This window comes from Bidens hawaiensis, unplaced genomic scaffold (assembly GCF_021521415.1).
Source record: "Bidens hawaiensis isolate Kalapana, Puna unplaced genomic scaffold, B.hawaiensis_p1.1 tig00006390_1, whole genome shotgun sequence".
NCBI classification, from domain to species: Eukaryota; Viridiplantae; Streptophyta; class Magnoliopsida; order Asterales; family Asteraceae; genus Bidens; species Bidens hawaiensis.
In genome coordinates, this window is record NW_027491431.1 from 954,182 (window position 1) to 972,635 (window position 18,454).

Here is an 18,454-nt window from a genome sequence, read left to right on the forward strand (position 1 = left end):
AATATATATATATATATATACAATAAACAATAAAGCTATCAAACACCCACGTTTGTTTTTTTAAATATAAAATAAAAGTTACATATAAATTTCAAATATTTGTAAACTAAAATAAATATTGAATTTTTTGGGCTTCTACGCAGAACCAAAAAGAAACTTAAAGCAATATAATATTAAGAGGTGGTTTTGGTGCATGAGATTTATAGTTGTGAAACCAAAAGAGAAAATGCAAAGTTTTGTTGACGATAATAGTATAATACAAACTAGTTGGGGTTATGGAGCAATGGGTGAGCATGGGTCAAGTTCACGTTTAAATTTCAATAAAAGAAGCGCTGGTCTTTTATGTGAGTTTTCTATTTATTCATTTCATGTCTTTCTAGTAAAGTTAGTTTTCTTATGCTTAAATTGAATAAAAGTTGGTCTTTGAAAGCTTTTATGTATGAAAGTTAGTTTTCTTATGTTCACGTTAGAGATCGAGACTATTTAATGTGAGTTGTTTTTTTGTTATTGTATTTATGGCTTTCTAGCTAGAGAGAACAATATTAGAATGGACTTGTTCTTATATGAATGCTTATTTAATTCTTCTATGCTCAAAATACCAACATTATGTTTATTAGAGCAGGTGTTATCTCGATATAACAATCATATATGAACATCGAGGCTGACAAAGCAAGTGCTGTAGCACAACTTAGCTAATCCTAGTATTCAATGGGAATGACTATGAATCTTTGAGTATTTAAATGAAGGTGGTTGTTTGATCTTAAAAGCTATGAGATTTACTTGATACCGGTCTTAATATTCGTGACAATGATATGGCTAAACACAAGGAAGATAAGAAGAAAACTGCCAAGGCGATTCAACGACGCATTGATGACCCCCCCCCCCCCTTTTTCCCTAGGGTTGCAGCAGAACCTACTACTATTAAGAAAACGTGAGATATTCTACGCCCAGAGTATCAAGGTGATCCAAAGTCCATACAGTTAAGCTGCAGTGACTTAGGAGAGAATTCGAAAGTCTCACGATGAGGAAGGGGGAAATGATTGGCGATTATTACTCTAGCGTAACGAGTATCGTTACTAAAAAAACCTTATGGTGAAAGTGTGATTGATGAAGATTACTAAGAAGAACATTTATAAGTTTAACTATCAGGTTTGATTGTGTGGTGCCATCCATAGAAGTGGCATATGATGCAGCAACTCTTTCCTATTAAGGTTAGTCTCTTTCTTAATAAAGTTTATTTATGGGATCTATGCGGTCCAAAAAGAAATGATGAATTATAGAGTTGGAGATAACAAGATCGATGATAAACTGGTTAAGCGGCTTGTGCTTGTATTCCTATGTAAAGTAAAAGGTTCTCTAACGAAAATGATTCCAATAATTCTAGAGGTCATGGCAGAAGCTCTTTCATTTCAGAAGAACAAGTTGGGGACGTGGATTGGCATGGATTTATTAACGTAAGAGCATTCACAATTCATCCATCAAACTTTCTCCATCTCTAAGATATATATATATATATATATATATATATATATATATATATATAAATCTTAAAAAAACGCTCCATCTTTTCCATCATTTAATTTTCCTAACTCTAAATTATAAAAAGTTGTTACACTAGCTTTTCATATATGAAAATCTACTATTAATCTCTATCAAATGTATGTGAGTGTATAAAAATGGAAAAAGTAAATAAAATAAAAGTTTATGAGTAACATAAAAATAAAAATAGGGAATAGGACGTGGGGAGTTTTTAAAAATGAAAGATAAATTTTAAAAAGTTATGATTTTTAGATAAATTATAGGATAGAATATGATGAAGGGAATGCCAATGTTGCGACAGATATAACCATGTTAAGAGAGTTTTCCGGTTTAATGAGGAACCACATGCAAACTTGGCAACATATTAGGAATACGAAGGATAAAACCTTTTCATATATGTGTGTAAAAATTACATTTTTTTTTAATTTATGCACTTGTTTATTTATATATCTATGTGTTCATTATATGTTTTTATGTTCACGAAATATTCGTTTATAATATAATGAACTAGTAAGGACACAGTTATCCTCTAATGAACAAAGACAAACAAGAAAATATGTTTGTCGTTTGAGATCGTTATATGTGCTAGTTTATAGGCATAAATATGGTAACTTTAGTTATTTATATTACTTAGTTAACTTTTTAAATTTATATTATTTAACTAGTTTTAGAGCCCGTGTCACACACGGGATAATTCAAATTATAAAATTACAAGTAAAGCAAATAATTACATAGCATAAATTAGCATAAATGAAAAAATGTATTACATCTATACTTGTATCTATACTATGTGTACATAAATTGATTTATTTATATCACAAAACGATTTTTTTAAATAAAATTAATAAAAAAAATATCCGTGCAAAAACATACCCGAGAATGCTTATTTCTATTGAAAATTTCATTCTTAATATCATATATGTATAATTGAAAGAATTTTGGTTATGAATCAATTTCGGAAATAAGATTTCTCATACGATAGTAGTTCTAACCACTCAGCCTAAATACAAAAGGAGCGCTACCTTTTTATATATTTATCAATTTACCACCCATAAAAGGAAATGAGAACATTAAATTGTAACGACGGATGTTCTTCAAGAACTATGTTTTTCTTAGCTACACCATGAAAAAGATTTTGATAAGTTTCAGAGGGCTTCTCCACTTTGTCATAATGACAACGTAAAATATAACATGTTAATCCATTCAATTTTGTGAATATTTTGTTTTATTTGAGCATAGTTTTGCATGACATGCTTTCCATATAATGTTCTGATCACCATTGAAGGAAAAGTTAATGCTGACATAAAATTTCAAATTTGATAAAAGTTAGAAGCATTAATAGATATGGGGGTGGCATGTCGAAAGTGTTCGTCATCTTTTCTTAAATTTTAATATTCGAGGGAAAAATAGTCAGTTTGCCAAATCTCGAACCTTTTGATTACTTCAAAAAATGCCATTAAAAATAAATTTGAAACTTGAATTATGCTTGAAATTCTAACTTTCATCATTTTGACATTTTCAAGTCAACACTTTGAACCCATAACAAATTTGACGATAAATCTATTTGCATTCTCAAACTTATAAAAATACTCAAATTTTCCATTTTTGACCCGTAATAAATTTTGACCAAAATGTAGTTAACTTGTACCAAACAATCTATTTACCTACTTTTGACCCATAAATTCAAATTATAGTTCCACGAAAAACCCAAAACAATCGTCGATAAAAAAAACTAAGAAATTAAGTATGATAAACTTTGTTATGTCTGAAAGTGATTCGTATATAATATCCTTACATTTTAACATATATATAGTTTACTAAATTAACCGAAAAAATAAATGAATAGATTTAAAACATATATTTATAGTTTATAAATTTATAGGACAATTTACAATAATAATAATAGATTAATGGATTGATTTTAAAAAAATTGATCAACTTTTAAGCATATATTTATAATTTAATGATTAAAAATTACTTTGTAAAATGAAAGCATATTTGAGTTTTGTTTTTCTTTACAATCTTCTACAATATACATATTACAATATGTGAATGATAACATTTGAAATTATATTCTTTTCAATATTTGAGAAACATAATTTGTTGTTAATTTTTGAAATTCACAAAGTATTTTGGAATATATAGTAAAATAATATGTTAATATTTATATTTATAAAAAATATATAGATATAATATAAATAGAGTATAAAAGAAAAGTAAATAATTATTGATGTATTACATATATAGTTTTGGAGGGAAAAAATTGTGAGAGTTAACCAAAAGATGACAAAGGTTCACAATTATTATACTTTATTAGAATATCTTATATTATGAAATGTTTAATATATTAAATAATAATTATTATTACTTAAGTGTATTTTATTAATCTAAATGATAATAAAAATTAACCTAGATATCAAAATAAGTAAAATTATTATAAGAAATAAGTGTAAAAAGTAACTAATGATGTGAAAATGTACGGGGCATTTTCGTTCGAGCATTTTAATGGCAATGGTGTGTTCCCATTAACCAAAAATCTTGTGAGTTCGAGTTCTTCAAGGTAAAAGATTGGATGGAATTCAAAATGATTAATAAGAGTAGTAAAATAAAATTAATAATAATAATAATGAAAGAAAATTCATAAAATGTACTTTTTAAAAAAGAGAACCACATTTTGTCTCTTATCTTTTAAATATTTAATGTCCTTTATAAACTCTCCGTCTAAGTTCATTAATTTTTGAAATTCATAACATATTTTGCCTTAAACTCGTATTTGACGACATGTTTTGCCTCAAATGTGTCTTTGACGACCAGTTTGGCCTAAAGCTCGTCTTTCACGACCTATTTGGTCTTTTTTTGTTTTTTATATATTATATTATTATAATTAAAAATAGGCATGATTTGCCTATTTTTTCGATTGATGAGCTTTGCCCAGTTTGCCGCAAAGTCTGTTTGGATTCCTTTGGAGACCATGCGGTGCATTGCAAAGAATTACCCGGTTTTAAATATAGGCATGATTTGGTTAGGGATGTTCTGTGCGATATTCTTAAACGGGCAGGGATTTCTGCAAAAAAGGAGACCCTAGTTAACTTTCTTACAGATCCGCTCGAAGGGAGGTCCATGTTACGACCAGCTGATATTCTTGTGTTTGGGTGGGCAGGGGGGAAACACGCTTGTGTGGACCTTACAGGAGTGTCTCCTCTTGTCGGGCTCAGGGATCGCGGATTTGTTGTGGGTCAGGCTGCGTTGAAGACCGAATCGGGCAAAGTTGCCAAACACGAGAAAGCCTGTTTAGAAAATCAACACGTGTTTCTCCCTTTTGCTTTTGATATATTTGGGTTTCTGGCCCCGGAGGCCGTGAATTTTCTAAACAGGATTCAACGTGTCGTTCATTGTACTTTGTCATCTCCTACGACCCAACACTTTATTTTTAGTAGAATTAGTTTTGCTATTCAGAAGGGGGTTGCGGGGCAACTTGTTGCCCATTTGCCTGCCACTTTATTGTAATCGTTTTGATTTTAAAAATAATCGATTTGGTGATTTAAAAAAAAAATACAAAAACTAAAAAAAAAATTAAAAATTAACCTAAATATCAAAATAAGTAAAATTATTATAAGAAATAAGTGTAAAAGTAACTAATAATGTGAACATGTACGTGACGTCTTCGTTCGAACATTTGAGTGGTAATGATGTATTCCCATTAACCAAAAATCTTATGAGTTTTGAGTTCATGAGTTTGAGTTCTACAGGGAAAAGATTGTGTAGTATTCAAAATAATTAATAATAGTAAAATAAAATTAATAGTTATAATAGTGAAGGAAAATTCATAAAAGAGAATCACATTTTGTTTCTTCTTTTTTAAATATTCCATTATTGTTCTTAATAAACTCGTCGCCTAAGTTCATTTTTGAAATTCACGACATAGTTTGCCTTAAATTTGTCTTTGACGACATGTTTTGCTTTAAATTTGTCTTTCACGACCGGTTTGGTCTTTTTAATTTTTTTATATATTATATTATTTTAATTAAATGTTACTCACATTCTATTTTTCTTTTATAGCTTCTAAGGCATAACATTTTATAAAATTTCTAATATATTGTAGAGACGTGCCTATTTTGATCTATGCCCCGATATAAATTTTGTTTAAAACAGAGCTATAACATTCGTTAAATTTCGGATCCTAAAACCCGACCCATTTAAAATTTTATTTTTTAGTCTATTGGTATTAAATCAAATTAATAAATTTGTTATCGATCATTTATTTTATTTCACAACTGCCAAATTAGTTTCGGTTATTTTTATGTAAATGGATTCTAACTATCAAGAATGTACACCAAACACCCCTTCAACTAACTTTAATCCAATTGTGCATCCAATTCTAAAGACCGGGGACTAAACTACTGACGTAGGCTGTCGTGGTCTACTAAAAAACAATTAATTAAGGACTTAAATACCTATAACTAGTACGGGTAAGAAAGGTCGTCTCCACAAGGACTCAAGGAAAGTGCTAATTTAGTATGACTAAATTAATTAATTAACTAAGGCGGACAGACGATGTCAAGTGGTTTTTAGAAAAAGATTTAATTAAAACTAATTATTACTTAAAAAGATTTGTAAACAATATTAATTAAAAGTATTCATTCTAGGTTCGGGTAATGTGACATTCAACTTAATCACAGATTTACTTGTCTTGATTGCGCAGTAATTACTAGACCTAGTAGTTTGATTGTAATGATAAAAGATACCCTAACCGAATTGTTGACACAATTGAACTCGATCTACACAATTACCAATTTATGTTTTATGACAACTAATTAAGTAGCATGAACCGATGATTATAAGTTCAAGGACATAAGAGCTTAACCCTAAGTATTGATGAACAAAACGAAACAAGTGATGCACTAATCAATAATCGCAAATATAAATTGTTTAAACAACCAAGCAATCAATTAAACAAGATAAAAGCAATAACTCAAATCAAGTTTATAACTTTAAGCATAGCAAATCTGGTCTCAAGAGGAATTACACAAAACCCTAGCCTAGAATGAACAAAGGACTTAGCCGAACATAATCATAATGTCAAAACACTTATCTTTGATGAACATGCAAACCCGTGATGAACCGGAATCCTTGGAATGGTGAGAAGTCGTCTAACACAGCCTCTTTTGCTTCTGGAAATCGTTATTAGCCGAATGGGGAGGTTAAGGGGTTTATATAAGGCAAAACCTAAATTTTTGGCCGACTTAAGCATCTTCGCGTATCGCGAAGATGTAAAAGGGTGCTTCTTCGCGTATCGCGAAGGACAAAATAGTCGCGGCCGAGTTCCTGCGCGAAGTTGCCCTTCTTTGCATCTTCGCGTATCGCGAAGATGAAAATATCAAATTTTCATTTTTTTCTTTTCTTGAATGCCTCGTGATGCGTGCACTTCCAATCTTTCACTTCTCGATTTTCGTTCCAAGCCCGTAAATATCCTCGTTAAGCTCCATAGCTTCCAATATCCTGAAAACACGTAAACAATGCTTGAAGTAACAATGTTCATTCGTTTATTAACCTAAATATAACTAATTAATATATAATAATAACTAACTTTTACCCAACCATCAACTACAAATCATATTAAAAAATATTCCTTCTTTCTTTTCCTTCCCTCTCCTGTCGCCGCCAAACACATCCAAACCCTCCATTGCTTTGCTTGTTCCTCAATTCTCAGCCTTATTAAACGAGATTGATCACATAAAAATCATTAATTACCAAAAAAATGCATCACACCGACGTTTTAATTGTGGAAAACAATAACTTTTTGACAGCTAATTCAATTAAAACGAAATCACGGCTAACCAGGCTTTGTTTCACTATAAATACACCAGTAAGACTCAATTAAACTCGCACTCACCCTCACCTTAACCTCTCAAAACTAAAACCTAATCTAATTGCATTAACAAAGCCGCCTGGACCTGCTCCCACCTGAAGCTCAGGCCGTGAACCCATATACACAACTCACCACTCAATTCACGACAGTTGTCGGTGATTACTATATGCATTATACTCGTTTTTATGCAACAAACAAAAACTCTAAATCAATTTTAACATATATGGATCAATTAACCTGATTTGAAAACCTAGGGTTTATATGGGAAGAACATGATTTGGCTTTAGTGTATTTAAATTATCAAACGCGTCCACTAATTAAGTTTGAGTGTTGGCCTGATGGCCAACGCATGCTTGTTAAGACCTGAACCGGCCTGGGACCCGGGTTCGATCCCTCCTAGGCTGGGTTTTGTCTAATATTTTTTATTTCTTTTTTTAAAAACCTTTTAATAATAATATAGTATCCATTAAACTTTATTTTGCTAAAACCAAACCCCAAGCCATTATGTTCCGGACCTTTAAACTTTTTCCGGCAACAACATATCATATACAAATATATATATATATATACTTAGATATATTTTATATATACATTGATAAATAAGTGAAATACCAATATATATATATATACATATATATATATATGGGATGGATCTTGCAAGAAGTCAAGTTACAAAGAGAAGTACGAGAAATCAATTTGGACAATTGATTATGTGTAATCAATGGATTAGAAAAGTTGTGACAAACTTGTAATTATGAAGATATTAATCTATCAAAATTTTAATGAAGAAGGGTAGTTTGGTATTTACTTTTTAGACTTTTCAAAGTGAAACTTAAGTTATTAATAGCATTTATTTGTTATCATTACTAACTAATTGTTTAATTGTTATTTTTGAATTGATGTTATTAATCAAACTAATGTTCAACAAATATAATTTAATCAAATACTGTAATACTAGGTTAGTGTAGGGCCAATATTTTATATTGTTTTTAGGATTGTATATGTCGTTTTAGTTTGCTTTTAGTCGGTACATTACGTACTCGGTATGTTTATTTTGTAAGTTTATTATGTAAACTTGGAGAAATGGGAACCCTATATAAAGGTCACTTAACCCATTTCTCCATAAGAACTCAACTACAACAACCCTTTCACTCCAAGACATAACATTTTGAAATAAAACTCTCCCCACCCACTTCTCTCTTTTTACATAAACAAAACTAAGATCCGAGATTCGAGTGTCGTTGGTGATTTCCGCTAACCAACAACACGGATTGATTCGAGTCAAGTCTTGAGATCCATCTAGAGGACCTACAAGTGGTATTAGAGCTTTCGGCTCGACTTTTTGTGGTTTTCGGGTCAAACTTTTCGGGTTTTGATCTTAGTTTTTTTTTAGGATTTGAGGTTGATTTCGTGTTACTCATCTCTTTTGGAGTCCCTTATACCTTAGAAACACACGAGAATCACCAAATCTAAGTTTTTAGTGTTTAGGTTTCTTTGTGTCTGAGCTCAGATTCGGCTTAAAAACTCAGATCTAGGCCGATTTATTGATTTTTTGACTAAAGTCTTTTTGACTTTTTGGAAGTTGGGTGTTATATTCTCAAAAAAAAAAAAAAAAAAAAAAAATTCACATCGGGTACTGTAGCAGTCGCTCCGGGTACTGTAGCAGTCGTATCGCCGAAGTACTGTAGCAATCGCGGGTACTGTAGCAGTCACATCGCCGAGGTACTGTAGCATTTCGCATCGGGTACTGTAGCAACTAATGCGAAAAAAAGGATTTCGCATGCACTGTAGCGACTCGGCACTGTAGCAACTCATGCGAAAAAAGGGTTTCGCATGCACTGTAGCAAAAAAAAATTAATTTTTTTTTCTCTTTCTCTACAAAAAAAAAATGTCGTACGAACCTAAACTTGGAGCAAATCTGGATATGGGAGAAAGCCAAAAGACAATGTTAAAAGGAGAATTCGACATGTTTTCATATATTAAAGGAAAATCGGTTGCCTCTCTCATCAACAGATTTGAGTCGCTCGTCATCAAAATGAGTAGTGCCGGTATCATCAATGGTTTGTTTGAGATCAATATGAAGCTATTGAATTAATTGCCTTACTCATGGTGCGTCAATGTTGTTACCATAAAGAGAACCACAAACCTGTATACCATAACACTCTCAGAGTTGGCTTCTACCATCAAGTCTTTTGAAATAATGGAAGATAAGCTCCAAATGAACAATCAGTCCAAAGAAAATAAAGTTGGGACAAGTAATAAAGTTTGGACAAGTGCTGCCGGTAAAAACAGTCATGCATGTCCTATCATTCCCGACACATCACCAGTCGATGAGATAAATCACAATCTGTGCACTCAAGCTTGCATAAATAAGGTTACATATTATAGATATCTTAAGGACGAAATTTTGAAAGAAAATGCAAAACTTCATCAATTAAATGCTGAATATGTAAAGGCTGACAAGATCTACGTTGAAAAGATTAAAACTCATCATGATAATGTAGCAAATCTTAAACTTAAAATTTTTCAAAAATAGCATAATGTTATTTATTATAAAAACATAATTAATGATTTAAAAGATGAAATTGAAAAGTTAAAACTTGAAGTTTCTGACAAAAAGGAAAAAGAAAAGCAAGTTGAAAGATTTGAAGCATCATCTGAGAAATTGGATGATCTTATTGGAGCCCAGAGAAGTACTAAAGTTAAAGTGGGGCTAGGATATGATTATTCAACGGTACCTCCACCGATGAATGATAATTACACTAGCTTGCCCCACTTTAGCTATAATACTTTTCCAGACGAGGAAATGGAATACGGGGTTGGTAGAATACCAAAGCCTGTGAAATTTGTTCCTGCTGCCTCTCAAACTGCCGATCCAGTCCCATCATCTGATAAATCTGACATCAATGTGTCTTGTGTAGCAGGTGATGTAAATGGTGGTGAATGTGGGACGGTTAACCTGGGTTGTAAGCTAAAAAGAAAGTTAGAACCACGTTTTGAATCATGTGTGGATCTAACTAAAACTATTAACAATCCAGTTTGTAATAAAGTTTGTGAATCCATGTTGGGAAGTTTAAAGTCAGAGTCAAATTATGTATTTTGTGAAAATTCAAGTGATGATGGTTGTACAAACGCTTGCAATGAAAATGAAGGTTCTTCTTCTGACTCAGATTATGAAACCGTTTATGATGAAACTTTTGTTGAAAAATGTGTCAATGAAAGTAGACCTGTTGAGGTGAACATATCAAGTTGTTCATCATCAAGTTGTGAGACTGAGGATAATTCAAGTAAAAACAAAGTTTTTGAAAATGAAAAGGCAAGTACTTCTTGTAAATATGTTCCACCAAATAAACGATCATTTTCTCAAACAACCAATCAATTTAGAAATCCTCAGCCATACAACTTCTATGATAACAACTACTATGGTCATTATCAACAAAATTTTGTTGATCCATATTACACAAATGTGTTTTATAATCATGTTCCTTTCCAAGGATCACCTTTCCCACCACACCAACCACATTATAGTTCAGATGAGTTCTTTGGCACTCCCAGGAGAAAGTGTTGTTTTGTGTGTGGTCACTCTTCTCACCTTGTAAGACATTGCAAGCACTGGTTCAAGCAACAGCTTGATATTCAAAGGCGGCTTAGTCAGTCCCCAAAAGAAGCTTTTAGTAGCCCTGATTCAAGGACTGATCAAGCTGATAGTGAACCTAGTGAAATCGATGTGAGATCCAAGGTTAATAAAGTAAAACGCAAAAAGAAACCTTTTTGGAAAACCAAGAAGGATAAAATCAAAAAGTATCCTAAGACTGTAAAGTCTGAGGATTCACCAAAAACATTTTCAAAAACAAGAAAAGAAAAGTCCAAAATTGTCAAAACCAAGGAACAAGTTTTTACTTGGATTCCTAAGGACCACTCTTCATCAAGTGAGGCTCCAACAAGAAATAAATGGTTTTCAGTAAATAAAATCAAGTTTGGTCGATTTACGGTTGACCTTCCTAGGACAAAACTATCCCGAGAACCCATGTCTATTTGAACGTTTAGTGCATTGATGTGTTGTAAAACACTCGTATTTTCCGCACCTTTTATCTACGTAATATATTATATTTTATGTGTTTTTACTCGTTTTAGATAGGTTTTACATACATTTATTAATCTGGTAGGTTTTGGGTAAAAGAAAGGAAGAAACCGGGACTTTTCGAGCTTTTTACGAGCCTTTTACGCATACAAGTTCAAGACAAAGCTCAAGGCCCGACCCGTATGCATCATGGAGGCCCAAGACCATATTATATTATATAAAAAAATAAAACCCTAATCAGCCAAGAGGGCTGCTGGACGGAATCAACAGCAGCACAACAACAGCAACAGCAGCAATAACAGCAGCCCGGAACACCCAATATCCTTTCTTTCATAACATTGTTCAACAACTTTAATTCTCTTGTTTAATTGTTAACTAGTTTTGCACTTGATTGAGAGATTGAATTGTTTATGATTAGTGTTGATCATTGGATGTTTGTTAAGATGATTGGTATGAGTTTAATGATGGTTTTATTAAGTGTTTGCTGCTGTCCAAAAATTATGCTAGGCTAATCTTGTTAGTTCTACCTAGGAATGATGATTCTTGTTAGGTTTTGATAGGTTTTATGGATTGTTTGATTGATAGACTTGAATTGTTATTGTAAAGTTCGATTTAGACATGAAATAGGTTGTGTTTAAGGGCTGGAAATTTTGGTGATTTATTGCATAAACCCCGTGTGTTGATTAATTAGTTTTGTATTGATTGATCGGTGCATTGTTTGATTCTAGACTTTATGTTTAGGGTTTGTTTGCGGTAGGTACCACCGTAGGGTTTTGTTGCATGATTTATTGGATTAAGTACAGCGGTTAGACACCTTCTTTGAGACCGAGAGGTGATAGGAAGTAGGGTCGTCTCATTGCCTTTGCATGCTAGAATAGGGATTGCGCGAGAACGAGTTCGTTTCTTGTCAGGTTTAGGTGTTTGAGCGACTAGTTGATCTATTTTAGTTTAAGTTGAATTGTTCCTCTATCCTTGGTTGTGTAGTATTCATTGCCATTAGGGTCGAGTGTTGGTGAGACCGAGAGGTGATCTAGCATTAGAACACGTTAGCAATTGTTTCCCGGTTTGGTCGTTTTAGCCGATTTTGAGTAGTTAGGGTTTGTTGTGTGAGACCGAGAGGTAATCTAGTGAGCCCGAGCGATCCTTAGTCGTGTCATCTTTAGGGACCGGTGTCTATATATCATTCAATCTATTAGCTTGTTAAACCTACAATTTGATTCAGACCTAGGTAGACGTTTCTCTCCATCCTAAGTTAACACAGTTAGTTTTCCGTTAAGTTTTCTATTTTTGGTAAGTTTTGTTAGTTAATCCAGTTAGTTCAGTTAAGTAATTAAAAATCAAAAATCAATTAAATATTATTCTAAGGTAGGTCTTGTCTAGGGTTAGTGATCTTTAGCGTTCTAACGTGTCCACGTGTTCGATACTCGGACTTCCTAAGTCTATACTACTTGCGATCGGTACACTTGGTTGTGTGTGGTTTTAGGATTTTCGTTTTAATATTAAAGCTTAGTTGTGAGGGTCATATTTATAGGGTTATTAGACACACATCATGCATGCAGGGTCAATCAAGGAGGACTATCAATAGTATTAGGTACTTAGATAGTGATTGCACCCGGCATATGATGGGAGACGAACTCTTGCTATTTGATGCTAAACCATTTGATGGCGGATTCGAGTCTTTCATAAGCGACACGGGAGGACAAACTTCATGGAAGGGAAGCCATGTTTAAATGGTTCAACAACAACTTTTCGAGTGTTTCTCAAACCAACCTCGTCCAACTGCTTATCTCAAGTGATGGATCCAGCATCAGCTGTTGGATCTCGGTTTGAATCTCTTCAACTTTGTCATACAATGTGATAAAGCTTGCTTAAGATAGTCCATCTGACAACAACTTTGCTGACCTTTTCACTAAAGCCATCGATCATGCTCGATTTGAATCTCTGGTCGAATTGCTCGGCATGATCAATTTTGATTAAAACAACCTATCTATCTTTTTATATATATAATTGTAAATATTTTTCAAATATATCACAATTTTAGAGGGAGAAAATTGAGTTAAGTTTAACTCACAAAAAAGATTTTCAGTTTGCTTTCAAGAAAAACTAAAACGAGGCATTTGACTTAACAAAAAGATTTTACTCCTATTAAAGAAAAATTTCAAAAATTCAAAAGGTATTATCCCACTTAGAGGGAGCTCCTTCGTAGAGGGAGTCGGATATTTAAAATTTTCAATTAAGAATTGATCCGACCATGTGAAAAAGGATAGTACATTGGTATGCAATGATCTTAGCGCATGAAAAGAGTAGATCAAAAGTCCACAAAATCATTCATAGATGTGTAGGTAGGCTTGACAAACAAGTAAGTGTCGGGTGATATAAACCTAAATTCCTGCCGGTACTATTGGATATATGATTGTGAAGCGGTTGCATGATTCCGTGAAGTCATATTCATGAAGGCAGAAATGTAATTACACATGTCATACCCAAGCCTCTCTTTACCTGTTCACAGTTGTCTTAACAAATAAGTGTCAATTTTTAATTTTTATTTGATTCAAGAAAAGCCTCATAGAAAGGCAAGAAAAAGAAAAACAAAAGAGTTAAGAAAAGAAAAAGAAAAACAGAAAAACAAAAGAAAAATCAAGAAAAAGAGTCGAAAAAGAGTCTATCTTAGGATTTTAACTTCTGTTTTATTTCTTCATTTATTTTGATTCAAGCCTTGGACTTTCTCTGTTTGTAGTCATACAAGACCTGATTGTTAAGGCCCTGAATCTTCTGCTTTCTTTTAATCTTTCTAGAATGAGTCAAGTGTGCAAAAATAAAGCATAAAGTGTCAAGTATGTTAATAAGAGTACTGTGATCAAATAAGAAAGGTTTAAGTCAAGTTGAGGTGATATTTCAACACAAAGTAAGCTCGAGATATGATGGAATCAGTAACATGTCTGATTAAGTGGGGACCACATAAGCACCGTGCCTAATTGTACTTTAAACGTATCACTTTGGCATCAAAACACTTGTCAGGTTAAACAAATGGACGATATCTACAGTCGGTGATGAAATTGTGACATAATAATATCAAAATGGAAACGCGATCTAGGGCTTTGCAAATCAATATGATTCCATGTTGTGCTCTTTCTCACAAAAATATTAAAATCGTTAGAAAATTCTGTAAATATTATTGATATATAATATTAATTTCATCTTTACTCCTATCTTTTATTGTTTATTTTGATTTTGTTTTATTTTAGTGTTAGGTCGGATTTTCTACAAGGAAGATTGAAATCTTCTCAACCTCCTCAGAAACGGCTAAGTATGGAATTCGAGCAAGCCCAGACGATCGAGCATGGTTTTTACTACTTCGAGCAAGGTTCTGGACCTTAAATGGTTAATTCTTCTAAGTGAAAGGCTTCGAGCAAGCTACACTACAACGAGCAAGAGTATTATTCTATCGAGCATGGATTGCCAATCGAGCAAACAGCTTGATTATATAAGTTCTAACCAAGTGTTACGAGCACAGGATGATCGAGCACATGGGGACGAGCATGAATGCAATAAGAGGATGTCACGTGAATCAAAGCAAAGACTTCGAGCACAGTTCAGTTACCAAGCAAGATTTACATCCGAGCATGCTAAAGATTGCTGAATAAGAAAAGCTGAAGACATCAAGAAGAATGAGCTTGCTCGATGGACTTATTCGAGCAAAGCTTGAACAAGTCAAGAGGAACGAAGCTTACTCAAATGGAATATGTATTCTTCGAGAATATATTCCAAGTAAAGTCTGCTCGAGGATATTCACCGAGCACACCTAGTATATGAAGTTTGCTCGAGCAAGGTATGTACCTTGCTCGAGGACTGTAACACTTGTATTTGATTTGTCTTTCATTATGTAATGACTAGGACTTTGTAGAAGGAATGTCAGGGTCTATAAATAGATGTCCTAGGATACCTTTTAGGGCACGGAATTCCAGACGGAATACAGGCTGGCACGCATTGATTACGAAAAACATTCCATTTTGTTTATCGTACAATAGCCGCCGCCGTCACACAAAACCCTAGACATTCCATTCACTGTTCCATTAATGAATCATTAAATATAGTGAATCTTTGTATCTGAAATAGCAGTTACTGATTATCATCTACTGTTTTGTGTTTGATATTTGTTCACAATCCTTCATTCCCAATCATTGGATATCCTGATTCCGCCGGGATATTCAATTGGTCTTTGGGTATTCGAGTCGGTGTGTTCTTGTCGAACCTTTGCTAAGGTTTAACTAACGGTCCTAACATTTAGTTTCAACTTCAAAATGTTATGTATATATTTTCGTTATTTTTAAGTTATATGAAAATGCCAAAAAGATTTAAAATTTTTATTATGTTCGTACATATTTTGTTAAACTTTTTCATTCAAAATCATGTGTTTTGTTGTCAAGGTCGTTCATGCAAAGTTCGTTAGAAATCTGGGACTTAAACAAATCATTTACAAGTTGAGGGACTGAAATTGGGAGGGCCTATGAACGATTTCTTCTTGACCCTCGAGAGGGTCTGTGAGCGAATCTTATCGTTCTAAGTTTTGTGCAGCTATACATGGACAGGTAGATCAAGATCAGGTCTGCTTGGAGTTGCATATATTGAAGCGCTTAAAAGAAAACGAGAACGTGAAAGTTGTTGGTTGAACTTAAAAAAGAACTGATTGTATCTGAAGACAAGGAAAGAAACCAGTCGGCTCAGTCAACAAAAGAAAATTAGATGTCGAGCCTCCCGCATCTGATGTTTCTAAAATTTGTTGTTGCTGATCATTCCCAGAAATAAGATGGAAATTCAAGTTTACAAGACTAGAAAATAAAGAATTGTTCAAGATCCAATCTGGTTCAAGATCCTAGATCAAGACAAGTACTAGTTTCAAGAAATAAAGACGAAGCAAAGAACTTGACAAGGTTCCTCGACATACTCAATCCTAGAGGGAGATTGTAGGGCCAATATTCTATATTGTTTTTAGGATTGTATATGTCGTTTTAGTTTGCTTTTAGTCGGTGCATTACGTACTCGGCATGTTTATTTTGTAAGTTTATTATGTAAACTTGGAGAAATGGGGACCCTATATAAAGGTCACTTAACCCATTTCTCCATAAAACAACAACCCTTTCACTCCAAGACATAACATTTGGAAATAAAACTCTCTCCACCCACTTCTCTCTTTTTCTCTCTTTTTACATAAACAAAACTAAGATCCGAGATCCGAGTGTCGTTGGTGATTTCCGCTAACCAATAACACGGATTGATTCGAGTCAAGTCTTGAGATCCATCTAGAGGACCTACAGTTAGATTCCGTGTTACACACGGACGAAAAATATATAAAATTCATCATGATCATCATACTCAGTAAATCCCACCAATAGCAAAGCTATGATAGGGTCTGAGAAGGGTAAGATGTAGACAGCCTTACCTCTACCCCATAGAAATAGAGACGATGCTTCCGGTGAGACCTTATATATGTGTGTGTCTGTGCATGTGTGTGTTATATACATTTTAATAAATTGTAAACGTTAGATAATCTAGCATCATCATCATCATCATCATCATCATCATCATCATCATTATTATTATTATAAGGTAGCACATTGTCATTTTAATTAAGAGAACCCAACATGCAAAGACAAATAGAGAGAAATTACAATTTATAACATAATTCTAAGTTATGCCACATATTTCTAACTTATACAATGAAACAAAAAAGACATTAGTTAAAACTTCATAATCTACTGAAGTCATATGTTCTAAACTATGAAACGCAAACATGTAGGTAGATGTTGTAACATAAGTTGTGAGTTACAAAAACTATTTTTATAAAATATTTAAGTACACAACATAAAAAATGCTAAAAATATCAATATAACAATGAGATATAACTATAATTTTTATTAAACCAAACGTTCAATAAGACAACAATATAATCCAAACCTTGTGACTTAAGCCACCATTTCAATCCAAACATCCATACATCCACTCCAAACGTTCGTAAATAATTTCTCAAAATCCAAAAAGAGTTAAATAACAAAGTCTCTAAATAAACAAAAAATAATAATGAAAACACTTTATTATCTTTATTACTCAATAAGTGATAATTATAAAATTTTATTTAGAAACTTTTTTTAACTTAGTACTTAATATTTAAAATTAATGTTCAAATTAAAATGTGGAAGTTATATAAATGGAAAATTGATGAGTTGGAGGCCTATGTGGGCATGCTAGTTGAATGACATGTAGAAACCTTTTATTGCTTTAATAGTATAGTAAGATCTTCAATCATATTTCTTGAAATGCGTTAAATATTATATATTGCCTACACAAAGTTATGTATTATATACACATGCATAGTGTGTAGGTGGAATCACGAATGCGTATGTGAAAATTTTTGTAGGCTATTAACATGATTTGTTATTTATTGTATGTAGTTTAATGTGAAAACTAAAAAAAATAATTTATTTTGTACTGTGTAGGGTTTATATATGTACTATTTAAGTGGTATCACGAATATGTATGTGAAAATTTTACAAGTGTAGGTTATTATCATTATCTGTTATTTATTATATATAGTTTAATGTAATAAAAAGGTTTATTTTGTACTGTGTAGGTTAATTTATGTAGTGTGTAGGTTCGTATATGTACCATGTATATGGTATTTCGAATTTTGTATATCTAATTTTTATCGTGTAGGTTCATTTATGTACTGTGTAGGTTCGCATATGCACTGTGTATATGGTATTTCAAATTGTGTATGTGTAATTTTTATCGTGTGTAAGCTCATTTATGTACTGTATAGGTTCATATATTATGGTGTAGGTTCATATATGTACTGTGTAGATGGTATTTCCAATGGTGTATGTGTAATTTTTATCGTGTGTTAGTTCATTTAGTACTATGTAGGTTCGTATATGTACTATGTAGGCGGTATTTTGAATTTTGTATTT